Source organism: Hyla sarda, chromosome 6, assembly GCF_029499605.1.
Source record: "Hyla sarda isolate aHylSar1 chromosome 6, aHylSar1.hap1, whole genome shotgun sequence".
Lineage (NCBI taxonomy): Eukaryota > Metazoa > Chordata > Amphibia > Anura > Hylidae > Hyla > Hyla sarda.
The window spans coordinates 51,585,167-51,598,290 of NC_079194.1; the positions used below are offsets into that span (position 1 = coordinate 51,585,167).

General features: G+C 46.0%; 1 protein-coding gene across 5 annotated transcripts in view; it reads left to right on the forward strand.

The window, feature by feature from the left end:
- Positions 1-13,124, forward strand: part of MYH9 (myosin heavy chain 9) — a 126,938-nt gene that overhangs the window by 36,335 nt on the left and 77,479 nt on the right. Inside the window, exon 1 of one of the 5 annotated variants that reach the window (XM_056523689.1) lies at positions 7,101-7,409. The exons of 1 other annotated variant lie outside the window; for it this stretch is intronic. The gene's annotated coding sequence lies outside the window, so the exon portion shown is untranslated. Of the gene's footprint in view, positions 1-7,100; positions 7,410-7,558; positions 7,765-13,124 lie in introns of those variants that run through there. 3 more of the 5 variants (XM_056523688.1, XM_056523690.1, XM_056523691.1) reach the window with 3 other exon arrangements.

Genomic DNA, 13,124 nt, shown 5'->3' on the forward strand with positions numbered 1-13,124 from the left:
GTAGGTTCCCCACATTGGGTAGAAGCAGGTTCCCCACATTGGGTAGTAGCAGGTTCCCCACACTAGGTAGCATTGTCGTTCCCCCCCCCCCCCGACTCACACACACACACACAGACAGACACCCACACATGCACACACACATAGATACACTTACCTGTCCTGCGCTGCGCTTCTCCTGAAGGCGGCCTGACGAGTGACATCACTGACGTCCTCCTGTGCGGGTCTGCGGTCATGCGCGACGTTCCTCTTCAGACTCAGGCCGGCCAACCGGAGACGCGGAGGAAGGCGGGGTAAGTGAAGCCTTCCAGCATTTAGCACTGCTTGCCCGAAGCAGGGCTAAATGCCTGAAGAAGTTACCTTCCCGTCGCCCGGAACTGCATGTCCCGGGTGTTGGGCAATACAGGAGTTTGAGACCCCAGAATTACATGATTTAGGTGGCCACGAGGCCCCTTTTAGCGTGAGGTCTTAGGCGACCGCCTAAATCGCCTAATTAGAGAGTCGCCTCTGTTAAGGATTTTACTGTCTCCATTTTTGATAAACAACATAGCGGTTTAGAGGTTTTAATTTATGATAGTACGTGAAGAATTGTCTGTTGTTTTTTTTTTTACTAAAAATAGGGTAGACTAAAAACCCTGACCTTCTTCTTTTGGTGGAACTGGAACCCACACATTTTTCTCCATAAGGGATGTTACCTCTTTTTGAAAGGCAAGAAAACCTAAAGGAGCAGAATGGCTTACGGTGACCTTTAACTGAGTCGGGGGGAGACTGAGAAATTCTAGAGAAAGACCATTTTTTATAATGTTTAGGACCCAGGAGCTGAGTGAAATCTGCTCCCATTCTGAAAAGAACTTTCTCAGCCTGCCCACTAGAGCCAAACCATCACTGCTGACCTGGTTTCTTAGCTGCAGATGACGGCTGATTAAACTGGTATCCTTTAGATTTCTTGGGAAATCGCCATCTAGAGGATTCCCCAGATTTGTGGGTCTGACCTCTGGATTTTCTATTGGAGAAATAGGGTCTAATAGGTCTGAAGGGAGGGGGAGTAGGGACGTTTTTCTTCCTGTCACCGGCCTTCTCTAAGATTTCTGATAGAGGGGGGCCGAACAGAAGATTACCCTCACAAGGCAGGACACAAAGCTTAGTTTTGGCACTAACCTCCCCTGACCAATTTTTTAACCAGAGGGCCCTGCGACCAGAGTTGGACATTGCCACAGATCTGGCAGACAGCCTTAAAGCATCAGAAGCGGCGTCTGCAAAAAATGCTGCACATTTTTTGATTAATTGGACAGAGGACAACAATTGCTCATAAGGGATATTATTTTGAATGTCCATAGACAACTGGTCAATCCAGATTAGCATAGCTTCCCAGGAGGCTGCAACATTCGGTTTAAAGGAAGCCGTAGCAGCTTCCCATGCACACTTCAAAAAAGAATCATATTTTTTGTCCATAGGATCCTTTAGAAGCTCAAGATCCTCCATTGGAAATGCTCCTTTCCTAGATAGTTTAGATATAGAGGCATCAATTTTCGGAACCTTCTCCCAGGAAACTAGATCTGTGTCATCAAATGGGTATTTTCTGTTGAATGCCCTTCGTAAAAAAGACTTTTTATCTGGATTACCACATTCTTTTTTAATTAGAGAAGTAATGCTTCTATGTACTGGAAACACCCTTCGCTTTTTTGGCTCCAAACCCTCAAACATGATATCCTGTACGGATTTTACCTGTTTGGGGTCCTCAATATTCATGGTATGTCTTATGCTTTTGATAAGGCTATCAGTGTCTTTTGCTAAAAAAAAAAGGTCTCCCAGACTTAGAATCTTCTGCAGATGGGGACTAGTCATCTGAATCCGCAGAGCCCAGGATAATTCCCTCTTCTTCTGTGCCTGCACTAGGTGAAACATCACACACAGGAGTGTCAGGAGCAGAGGAAGCAGCCAGGTGCAGAGGTATTCATAGACTTTTAAAAATTCGGAATCTCTATTCTTATCATCTCTTGCATTGAGGATAGCAGAGATTGGAAGAACAAGTCTGTTTATCATATCCCTGTGGCAGCTAAATCTTACACGCATTACATTCTACATGCTTGGATTTTTTTTGTAATAATATCACCCGAGGACAGGGTCTTTGTAACTTCAGCCGATTCCCATCAGGGTTCCCCTTTGTTAGAGCTCATGATGAGATGAGTTTTCCACTTGCCGATACTTCTTAGCTGGCTGGGACTACAAAGAGACCGCTACCATGCACGGAGGCCTCCTAAATACTATTCAGGAAGCGCTTCCGTACCGTTGTGTCGGCGTCTGACGTCAGATCCGGGTCCCGATCACCTGAACCCTCCGACGTCAGATCCGCCCAGCAGCGTCAGGGCCATGCGTCCCGCCGTCAAATAGGACGTAGCGAGGTGCGCACGTGGAGGAACAGGAATTACCAGTTGTTCCTCCTCTCTCTGTTCCGGCCTGACGCACGTGCGCCGGCAAGCAGTGTTCCCCACCTGAAGACTGCACTCGGAACAAGTAAGTGGCCGCAATCTCCACAACCTCACCACACCGGGGGGGTATGCAGGGGAAAGGAGAAACCCCGAAACTACGGGGAAATTACTCTCACACCCCCAGCTTCTACCCCTACCTGAGACAGGGACTCCCGCTCAGTCAAGCTTCCATAGGGACAGGAAACACACTGAGGCTGGAGTGGAGGGCTCTTCTTTTTATTCTCAGGTTTTCTGTCCCTAGGGTGGAGTACCTCTCTCTGGTGGTGCTGTCATGGCGAAGGGGAAAATCTACCACGGAGAGCCCACTAAGAGCCTGTGTAAACGAGCCCTATAGGGGCATTCCCATCTCAACATGTTATGCTCTATCCATAGGATCCCTCACGATAACAAGAACAGAGAGAAGATCGTCCTCAGAATGAATGGAGCACACACAGCGCTCTGTTCATTCTATACTGGGCTTCAAAGCATTGAGCTCGGTGCTCATAAGGTTTAAAAAACCCATAGACTAGGCTGGCTGCACAGTTGTGAAGCATTCTGTTCATTTTGAGGGACATTGCTCCTCCATTAGGGGATAACATGTTGGGGTGCGAAAACTCTTTTAACCGGTTAACGACCATGGACGTCTATACTCGTCCATGTGCCGTTAACGGGGGTATGACGCGGGCTCCCGACTCTAGCCCGCTTCATACCGGCCGCCCCCTAGCTGATTCCTGTAGCTGGGGGCTGGCGTTAATAGCTGACAGCGGCATCTAAAGAACCCTGTATACGCTGGCAAAGCGTTATAAAGGGTAAAATCTTTAACCGCACCATCCCTGGGAGATGCTCCTGCCTGCGGGCATGGGGAGGACATGAACTTATAAACTGCTCCCCACCGGCCCCATAAGTAGTCCCCTGGGTGGGGAGCTCCTCTCACCTAGTCCTGTGATGTGCCGCATCATCGCTCAGCTTTGTCTGTTTAGTGAGCAGAGCGATGACACGTCCCGCCAATCAAGTGGAGGGGGCTTCGCTGCCGGCGGACGACACAGGACTAGGTGAGAGGAGCTCCCCGCCCAGGGGTCTAGTTACGGGACCGGTGGGAAGCAGTTTATAAGTTCATGTCCTCCCCATCCTCGCAGGCAGGAGCGTCCCCTGGGGATGGTGAGGATAAAGATTTTACCCTATATAACGCTTTGCCAAGCCTAATATAGGGTAAAATCTGATGACCCTTTAACCCCTTAATGACCAAGCCCATTTTCACCTTAAGGACCAGGCCAATTTTATTTTTGCATTTTCGTTTTTTCCTCCTCGCCTTCTAAAATCCATAACTTTTATATTTCCATCTACAGACCCATATAAGGGCTTGTTTTTTGCATGACCAATTGTACTTTGTAATGAAACCTCTCATTTTACCATAAAATGTACAGCGAACCCAAAAAAATAAATTTTTAGGGAGGAAATTTAAATGAAAACCAAAATTTTGCACATTTTGGAGGGGTTTGTTTTCACACTGTACAATTTACGGTAAAAATGATATGTGTTCTTTATTCTGTGGGTCAATACAATTAAAATGATACCCATGGCTAGATACTTTTATATTTTTGTACCGCTTAAAAAAAAATCTAAAACTTTTTGTACAAAATCAGTAATCTAAAATCGCCCTATTTTGACCACCTATAACTTTTTCATTTTTCCGTATATAGGGCGGTAGGAGAGCTCATTTTTTGCGCCGTCATCTGTACTTTTTTTAGATACCACATTTGCATATATAAAACTTTTAGATAATTTTTTATAAAAATGTTTTTGAATAAAATGTGACAAAAAAGCAGAATTTTGGGACTTTTTTTTATTTTTTACGTTTACGCCATTCACCGAACGGGGTCATTAACATTATATTTTGATAGTTCGGACATTTATGCACGCGGCCATACCAAATATGTTTATTAAAAAAAATATTTTACGCTTTTTGGGGGGTAAAATGGGAAAAACGGACAATTTTCATTTTTATTGGGGGGAGGGGATTTTTCACTTTTTTTTTACTTTTTCTTTTTACATTTTTCAACTTTTTTTTTATTTTTTTTAACACTTTTTATGTCCCCATAGGGGACTATCTATAGCAATCCTTTGATTGCTAATACTGTGCAGTGCTATGTATAGGACACAGCACTGCTCAGTATTATCGGTGATCTTCTGCTCTGGTCTGCTCGATCTCAGACCAGAGCAGAAGACCCCGGGAGATGGCCGGAGCCAGGTGAGGGGACCTCCGGCCGCCATGCTGGATGATCGGATCGCCGCAGCAGCGCTGCGAGCGATCCGATCATCCAATCAAAGTACCGCAATGCCGCAGATGCCGTGATCTGTATTGATCATGGCATCTGAGGGGTTAATGGCGGATATCCGCGCGATCGCAGATGTCGGCCATTACGGGTGGGTCCCCGGCTGCCGCTAGCAGCCGGAACCTGCCGTGTATGACGCAAGCACCGTTCCGATACTCGCGGTCATACACAGGACATAAATAAACGTCCTGGTGTGTGAAGTCCCGCCAAGCCAGGACGTACATTTACGTTCGTGGTCGTGAAGGGGTTAAACGGGCTGATGTATGTTAGGCTGCATTCACACCTTGTTTTTTTACATACGGGTGCTGGATCTGGCTGGGGGAGAGGCAAACCGGGCGCTCCCGTACCCCAGCCGGATCAGCCCGTGAGTCCATTTACTTTAATGAGCCGACTGGAGTCAAACGGTGACTCCGGTCGGCTCAGTTTTGACCCGTATGCGGTTTCCTGACCGGACCTGAAAACCGTAGTATACTACGGTTTTAGGTCCGGTCCAAAACCGGATACGGGTCAAAACTGAGCTGACCAGAGTCACCGTTTGACTCCGGTCGGCTCATTAAAGTAAATGGAGTCACGGGCTGATCCCTCCCCAGCCGGATCCGGCACCCGTACGTAAAAAACAAGGTGTGAATGCAGCTTTAACGGAAGCAGCGGACCCCATTCACTTCTTTGGACAGAGTCATCTAGTGACTCCTCTCCGAAGGTATCTACTATTTCAAAATCACAACCATCTGCTTCTAGTTGTCTCTGTTCAGCCATAGAAGTTAATAGGGTTTGCTGCTTTCATTAAAGGGGTACTCTGGTGGAAAACTTTATTTTTTAAATCAACTGGTGCCAGAAAGTAAAACAGATTGTTAAATTACTTCTATCAAAAAATCTTACTCCTTCCAGTGCTTATTAGCTGCTGAATACTACAGAGGAAATTATTTTCTTTTTGGAACACAGAGCTCTCTGCTGACATCACGAGCACAGTGCTCTCTGCTGACATCTCTGTCCATTTTAGGAACTGTCCAGAGCAGCATATGTTTGCTATGGGGATTTTCTCCTACTCTGGACGATTCTTAAAATGTACAGAGATGTCAGCAGAGAGCACTGTGGTCATAATGTCAGCAGAGAGCTCTGTGTTCCAAAAAAGAAAAGAATTTCCTATGTAGTATTCAGCAGATAATAAGTATTGGAAGGATTAATATTTTTTAATAGAAGTAATTTACAAATCTGTTTAACTTTCTGGCACCAGTTGATTACAAAAAAAAAGTTTTCCACCAGAGTACCCCTGTAAGGTCATGTTCACACTTCCAATGGAAAGAATTATGTGAACAAGTTCCTCTAAAGAAGGCGCGGGTACCCGGAGATGAAAGTAAACTTCTTTATCGGCAACGCGTTTCGATCCCGGTTCGGGATCGAAACGCGTTGCCAATAAAGAAGTTTACTTTCATCTCCGGGTACCAGCGCCTTCTTTAGAGGAACTCGTTCACATAATTCTTTCCATTGTTATCCACCGGACTGACTGACGTCACACCGGGAAGTTCCTCGTGGCAGCGGCTCCATTTGATTTCCTGCATATAGACGCTACTGTAGGTGTTGTGCTCTGAGCGCAACACCTAGGGGTAAGAACCCATCTTTGCGTTATCTCCTTCATTTTATATAAACGGTCCTCACTAGGGGGCGCACCTCCTGTTGTTTTTTCTCGTTGATATATATGTTCACACTTCCGTCAGACATTATGGAGACAGCGGTTGCCGTCATAACATGCCGGCACTAAGATTGCATGGGAACGCAACATCTCAAAGACGGCTATGCATTCTGTGCGGAGTCTGCAGAAAGAATTAACAGGCTCTTTCTTTCTTTCAGATACGGAAAGTGGAATTTCCGTGTCAGTAACATCTGGTACGGAAATTCCGCCATGTGCACAGGGCAGCAGAATCCCATTGAATTCGGAATGCTCCGGAATCTCAGAAGGAATTCCAATAAAGAATTCCGCACAGGAACTTCGGACGTGTGAACATGGCCTAACAGTATATGTCTATGCATTTTCCACAGGATGTTGACTGACATAGGATTTATGTTGAGCATAAACTCTGTGTGAACCAAGCCCTACATTATAATACTACATTATACTTCTATTCTCGTCCTAATCACCAGAGCACAAGCCGATCTCATCTCCCCCACACTACTTCTTCACCTTTGCTCTCCTCCTCCTCCTCTTCTCCTCACGAATCTGCGCGCGCTCCCCGCACCTCACATCCCCCCGGCCGCGCGCCCCGCCCCCCCTCCATTGGCCGCCTGAGGTGACTGACCGCGCCCTTTTCCCGCCTTCTCAGAAAGCCACACCCACAAATGTGGTGATGGTTGCTGGAGCGGAGGGGGGCGTGTCCTGACGGCCACCTCCCTGCTTCAAACCTCCGCCGCCGGTGTCTGTGTTTAGTTGGTCCCCGGCTCCGGCAAGAGGCGGCCGCAAGAACGAGACTTGGTGGAAACAATTTTAACAACATAAAAGCAACAAAAAAAAAAAAAAGTTCAACGCTTTTAAAGGCAAAAAAGCCCCCAACAATTCCCACTGAATATACGGCTGTCGCTGCTTATCTGTCACCGGACGCCTCGCCCCTCAGGTACGGTAAGCGGCTCCCTGTCTTGTCTGGCGCACCTCTTTCGGTGCAGTGTGTCATATGCCTTGTGCCGGGAGGGCGTTTTTTTCATGGTGCCGCACGCGTTTGGGAGTGACCACTCCTAGCCCGGGACCGTGTGCGTGACAGAACCGTACACGAGCACCGGCTCCGCTCCTCACGCTCTTACTCCACGCTGCAACTTTATTTCCGGGTTGGGCAGCTGTGCGCACTGTGCGGGTGCCGACCCGACGACGACTTCTCTTCTGATTTATGATATTCTCTGTGCAGTGGAGGGGAAACATGTCGGCACCGCCGTGTTCTGCTCACATCCGCCCTTGGCTTTTCTCCTAGTAAGGTCATATAGTAAGTTCTGTCTGCGGCACCGGCTCTAAACTTCATCCTGTGACGCAAAAACCACTTCCTTTTTGTAGATCAGATGCGGTTTTAAGTGTTTGATGCGACTTTCGCAGTATTTTTTTTTTTCTTCTGCAACTCCAGTGGGGTGAATTCTTCAGCCTGGGGAAGGGCGTGTGACTGTGGGAGTTGCTGTTCTTCTTCCTAGTCACCTATGCAGGTTTGCTGTGTGATCCTGCAGAGAGTGTTACATTCTATCCTTAGAACTTCTCAAACTGTTTCAAAACTATAACTCCCAGCATGGCCAGACAGCCTTTGGCTGTCTGGGCATGCTGGGAGTTGTAGTTTTGCAACAGCAGGAGGCACCCTGATGGGGAAACGCTGCTCTATGCACACCTTTTGGCTTCTTTAGGCATGCTGGGAGTTGTAGTTTAGCAACAGCAGAAGGCACATCGGTGGGGAAACGCTGCCCTATGCACACCTTTTGGCTTCTCTAGGCATGCGGCTTCTCTAGGCATGCTGGGAGTTGTAGTTTAGCAACAGCAGAAGGCACACCGGTGGGGAAACGCTGCTCTATGCACACCTTTTGGCTGTCTTGGCATGCTGGGAGTTGTAGTTTAGCAACAGCAGAAGGCACACCGGTGGGGAAACGCTGCTCTATGCACACCTTTTGGCTGTCTTGGCATGCTGGGAGTTGTAGTTTAGCAACAGCAGAAGGCACACTGGTGAGTTAACGCTGCTCTATGCACACCTTTTGGCTGTCTTGGCATGCTGGGAGTTGTAGTTTAGCAACAGCAGAAGGCACACTGGTGAGACGCTGCTCTATGCATACCTTTTGGCTTCTCTAGGCATGCTGGGAGTTGTAGTTTAGCATGAGACGAAGGCACACTGGTGAGGAAACGCTCCTCTATGCACACCTTTTGGCTGTCTTGGCATGCTGGGGGTTATAGTTTTGAAACGGCAGAAGGCACACTGGTGAGGAGATGCTCTATGCACACCTTTTGGCTGTCTTGGCATGCTGGGAGTTGTAGTTTTGCAACAGCTGGAGGCACCCTAGTGGGGAAACTCTTCTCTATGCACACCTTTTTGGTTTCTCTAGGCATGCTGGGAGTTGTAGTTTTGCAACAGCCGAAGGCACACTGATGAGGAGACGCTGCTCTATGCACACCTTTTTGGCTGTCTTGGCATGCTGGGAGTTTTAGTTTTGCAACAGCTGGAAAGACTGTTTGCAAAACACTGCTTTACACAATACATAGTGATATAGTTTATTACTGGATACAATGTATCACCCAGGTTTGTTACTTTCTACCCTAGACTAGTTAGAACGTCTCAAACGTTACATCAAACTGTTGCAAACTACAACTCCCAGCATGCCCGGACAGCCTTCGGCTGTCCGGGCATGCTGGGAGTTGTAGTTTTGCAACAGCTGGATGCAGACTGTTTGCAAATTCTTCTTGATTCTTTCTCTCTCCCCCCCTGGATACATTGTATCACCCAGGTGATCTCAGCTCTCTGTACTCTGCCCATGATCTCATGCACACCCTGACATGACGTGGACTCTCTCAGCATTATCTCTTATTGGTTTCCTGCCCAGTGTTTTTGTCCAGGTCACTTTAGCAACGATTGAATCACAACTTTTGCTTGCAGAACCCCCCTACAGGGATGCCATTTTTTTTTTGTGTTACTGATTATTTATTTTTTACATTTTTGTGTGGTTACTGATTTGCTTTGTTTTATCTGTAAGCTACTTCCTCTGAGCGAGTTTCATACCGAACAAAAGTTGCCACACCCAACTGAGAAGTGCAGATGCCTAGAGTTGCATACATAGGTGGGCTGGTTTACTTAGTTGTGGTTGGTTTTATGTGGGCAAAAGTTAGTGTCATATATTCTATATTATATAAACTTTGTGTAGAAAATTTACGGTACACTTTTTTTTTTTTATCTACATAATTGTAGTTGATATAAATATATTAAAATTTGAATAAAAATATTTCATATACCTTTTATTTATTTTTATTTTTTGAAAATGTACTTATATAATTTTTTTTAAAAAAACAATCTATATAATTTTATTTGCTAATAAAATAGTGTAAAATTTTAGTAAAAATATTTCATATACATTTTTATTGAAATTATACTTTTTATTTATTAGGTGCTTAAAATAAAAAAAAGTGTATATATGACACATGCCCCTAACTTATATTTACTTAGACAAAAAATAATTTGGGTAGCTAGATAGCTATCTAGCTATCTCTTATCTAATTTATTTTTTTCTTTCATATATCTTGCATTGCATTATTTTAATTATATGTGACACCTTTGTATTCTACAGAGCAGGACTGAAAGCAGTCATTCACATTAGTTCCGGTCATCATAGAAACACAGTCCAAAAAGCAAATAAATTTAATGACATGTTTTGGGGGTAGAAGAACAGACCAGAGCACCTGGAAGAAACTTAAAGCATACCCGTCAGATCCAACAAAATTTTTTTTTTTAAAATATATTGCTCAGTATCTCAACCTGACCTTGTACATCTAAATTTTATGCGTCTAGCACCTTTAATTTTTTAATTTTTTAAATTTAGCTGACTAGTCTGAATTCCTCTCAAAGGGAGGGGGCGTGGCCTCACTGCAAGTCTCCGCCCCCTCCCTCAGTATGATGTCTGCTCACATCTTCCCTAGCATTAGAAAAACTACAACTCCCACTGACAGTAGCGGGACACAAGCTGACAGTGGGAGGATTTTTCCTCCAGCTGTTGAGCCCTGCGCTCACAGCTGTCCATCAAGGAAGTGTGTCCATGACATAGGTGATGACGCATGGACACAGCAGGACTAGTATGTGTCCAAGCAGGCGGGGGGGGGGGGGGGGGGGCAGTTGTTTGACTGGCTTTTTCAGTATGAAAACTTTCTAATGAAAGCAATTGCAAAACCTAATGGTTTTTGCATGCTTTACAACATATCAAAAGTTTTTGTATCTGACAGTGCCCATTTAAAGAAATATGGGGAATACACGGTCAGTTGTACTTGGACTGCTACCTACTGAGCCACCCTGGTGCCTTATGTTGCCCTATGAACACTGTTTTACTCTTTTTTTTTTTTAATTTTTTTATTTATAGAGTTGAGTAATTGTCATCCTGAATATTTCAGATTGTGCAAAAGTCCAGAGCTGCATTCACAATTATGCAAGATTCAGAGATTGGATCTGGTGTTTTTGACTTATTCAATGTACAGTGGTCCCTCAACATACAATGGTAATCCGTTCCAAACGGACCATCGTTTGTTGAAACCATCGCATGTTGAGGGATCCGTGCAATGTAAAGTGTAGGACAGTGGTCTACAACCTGCGGACCTCCAGATGTTGCAAAACTACAACACCCAGCATGCCCGGACAGCCGTTGGCTGTCCGGGCATGCTGGGTGTTGTAGGTTTGCAACATCTGGAGGTCCGCAGGTTGTAGACCAGTTAGAGGAAGTTGTACTCACCTGTCCCCGCCGCTCCGGAGCGTCACCGCTCGTCACTGCTGCCCTGGATGTCGCCTTCCATCGCTGTTGCCGCGTCCCCGACGCTCCGGCAAGGCCTCTGCTTCCCCGGCATCCGCTCTCTGTCGTCGCCATCACGTCGATACGGGACGGCATATGCAGCGACGTGATGACGTCGATGAAGAGCGCCGACTATGCAGGGGATCCTGAAGAGGACGCGCCGGAGCCCCGAGGACAGGTAAGAGACATCACTGGAGCTCACGGGGCACCGTAAACTGCTATCCGGTGGCAGCTGAAGCAGTCTGCGCTGTCTGATAGCCGTTTATACGATGGCCCCGACATACAAAAGCATCGTATGTTGATGCTGCCTTCAACATGTGATGGCCTCTGAGAGGCCATCGTATGTTGAAATGATCGTTTGTCGGGGCCATTGTAGGTCGAGGGTTCACTATACAGTGAAACTTCTCCAAAAGACAATCCCGTTACCCAGACCAGATTTCATGTGACAGATTTAAAGTCTATCATGCAGTATGCATAGTGGTAATTTTCTTTTGAGAAGGCCACCATACGACACTTTTCAATGAAGTTTTTGGTAATCTTCTAATGAATGATACAGGCTGGGTCTGGCTGGGATATGGGAGCGGCCGGATCCGATCTCTGTATGTGATACACGTAGTGTGAACCTAGCCCTAAAGAGGTTTCACATTATAAAAATATATCCCTAAGAGTTTTCCACTCTCATAAAGTGATGGGATATTGCTAGATTATGTTGTGACTCCGTTTGGATCCCTACCAATTCTAAGTGTAAAGGGCTGCACTGCTGACTCAGCGAAGTGATCCTTTTTGGCCTTTCAAGTAAATATGGGGGGGGGGGGGGGGGTTTGCAGTTCCCTGCACAGCCATGTGACTGGGAGTGTCGCTGTGCAGGGATAAAAAGTAAAGGGGCGGCAGTGTTGAATCAGAGCTGTGACCTATTAAGATCTGACCTAGCAATGTGAGTTCAGCACTTTGAGATGTGGGGGGAAATAGTTTTAATTAAAACAGTGTGACTTTATTTTAGAAGCTTAGTTTACTTGCTAGGGTGTGTCTTTCCGCATTATTGCTTCTAATAACCAGCAGCATTACTGTAAATGTAGCCGGGAGCTATAATATAGGCTATAACCCAGGGACAATGGAGGATGAGTAAGACTGTTTACACGACCATTCAGGGCTTTTCTAAGGCGGCTCAATCACTTTTGATGGCAAGACTAGTGAACCATGTGGCTGTGTACTTACTGTCAGGATGATGGAACACGGACAGACCCAGGTATAAATCGTTGGCAAGCCATGATGCAAATCTTTCCTAATACTGTACATAAAGTAGATAAGTGGATATTACGGGGGAGATTTATCAAAACCTGTCCAGAGGAAAAGTTACCCAGTTGCCCATAGAAACCAATCAGATCGCTTCTTTCATTTTGCAAAGATTGGTGTCCAGTAGAGATGAGCGAACTTACAGTAAATTCGATTCGTCACGAACTTCTCGGCTCGGCAGTTGATGGCTTATCCTGCATAAATTAGTTCAGCTTTCAGGTGCTCCCATGGGCTGGAAAAGGTGGATACAGTCCTAGGAGACTCTTTCCTAGGACTGTATCCACCTTTTCCAGCCCACCGGAGCACCTGAAGGCTGAACTAATTTATGCAGGATAAGTCATCAACTGCCGAGCCGAGAAGTTTGTGACGAATCGAATTTACTGTAAGTTCGCTCATCTCTAGTGTCCAGGAATAGTGACACGTGTTTCTGGAAAGGGGCATGACTTCTAAATGCCACTTGGTGTCTGTGAGCTGTTGTACAAATGGTGGTCATCACATGTTGGCTGAATCTGCCAACCATTTAATATAGGTGGGGTAG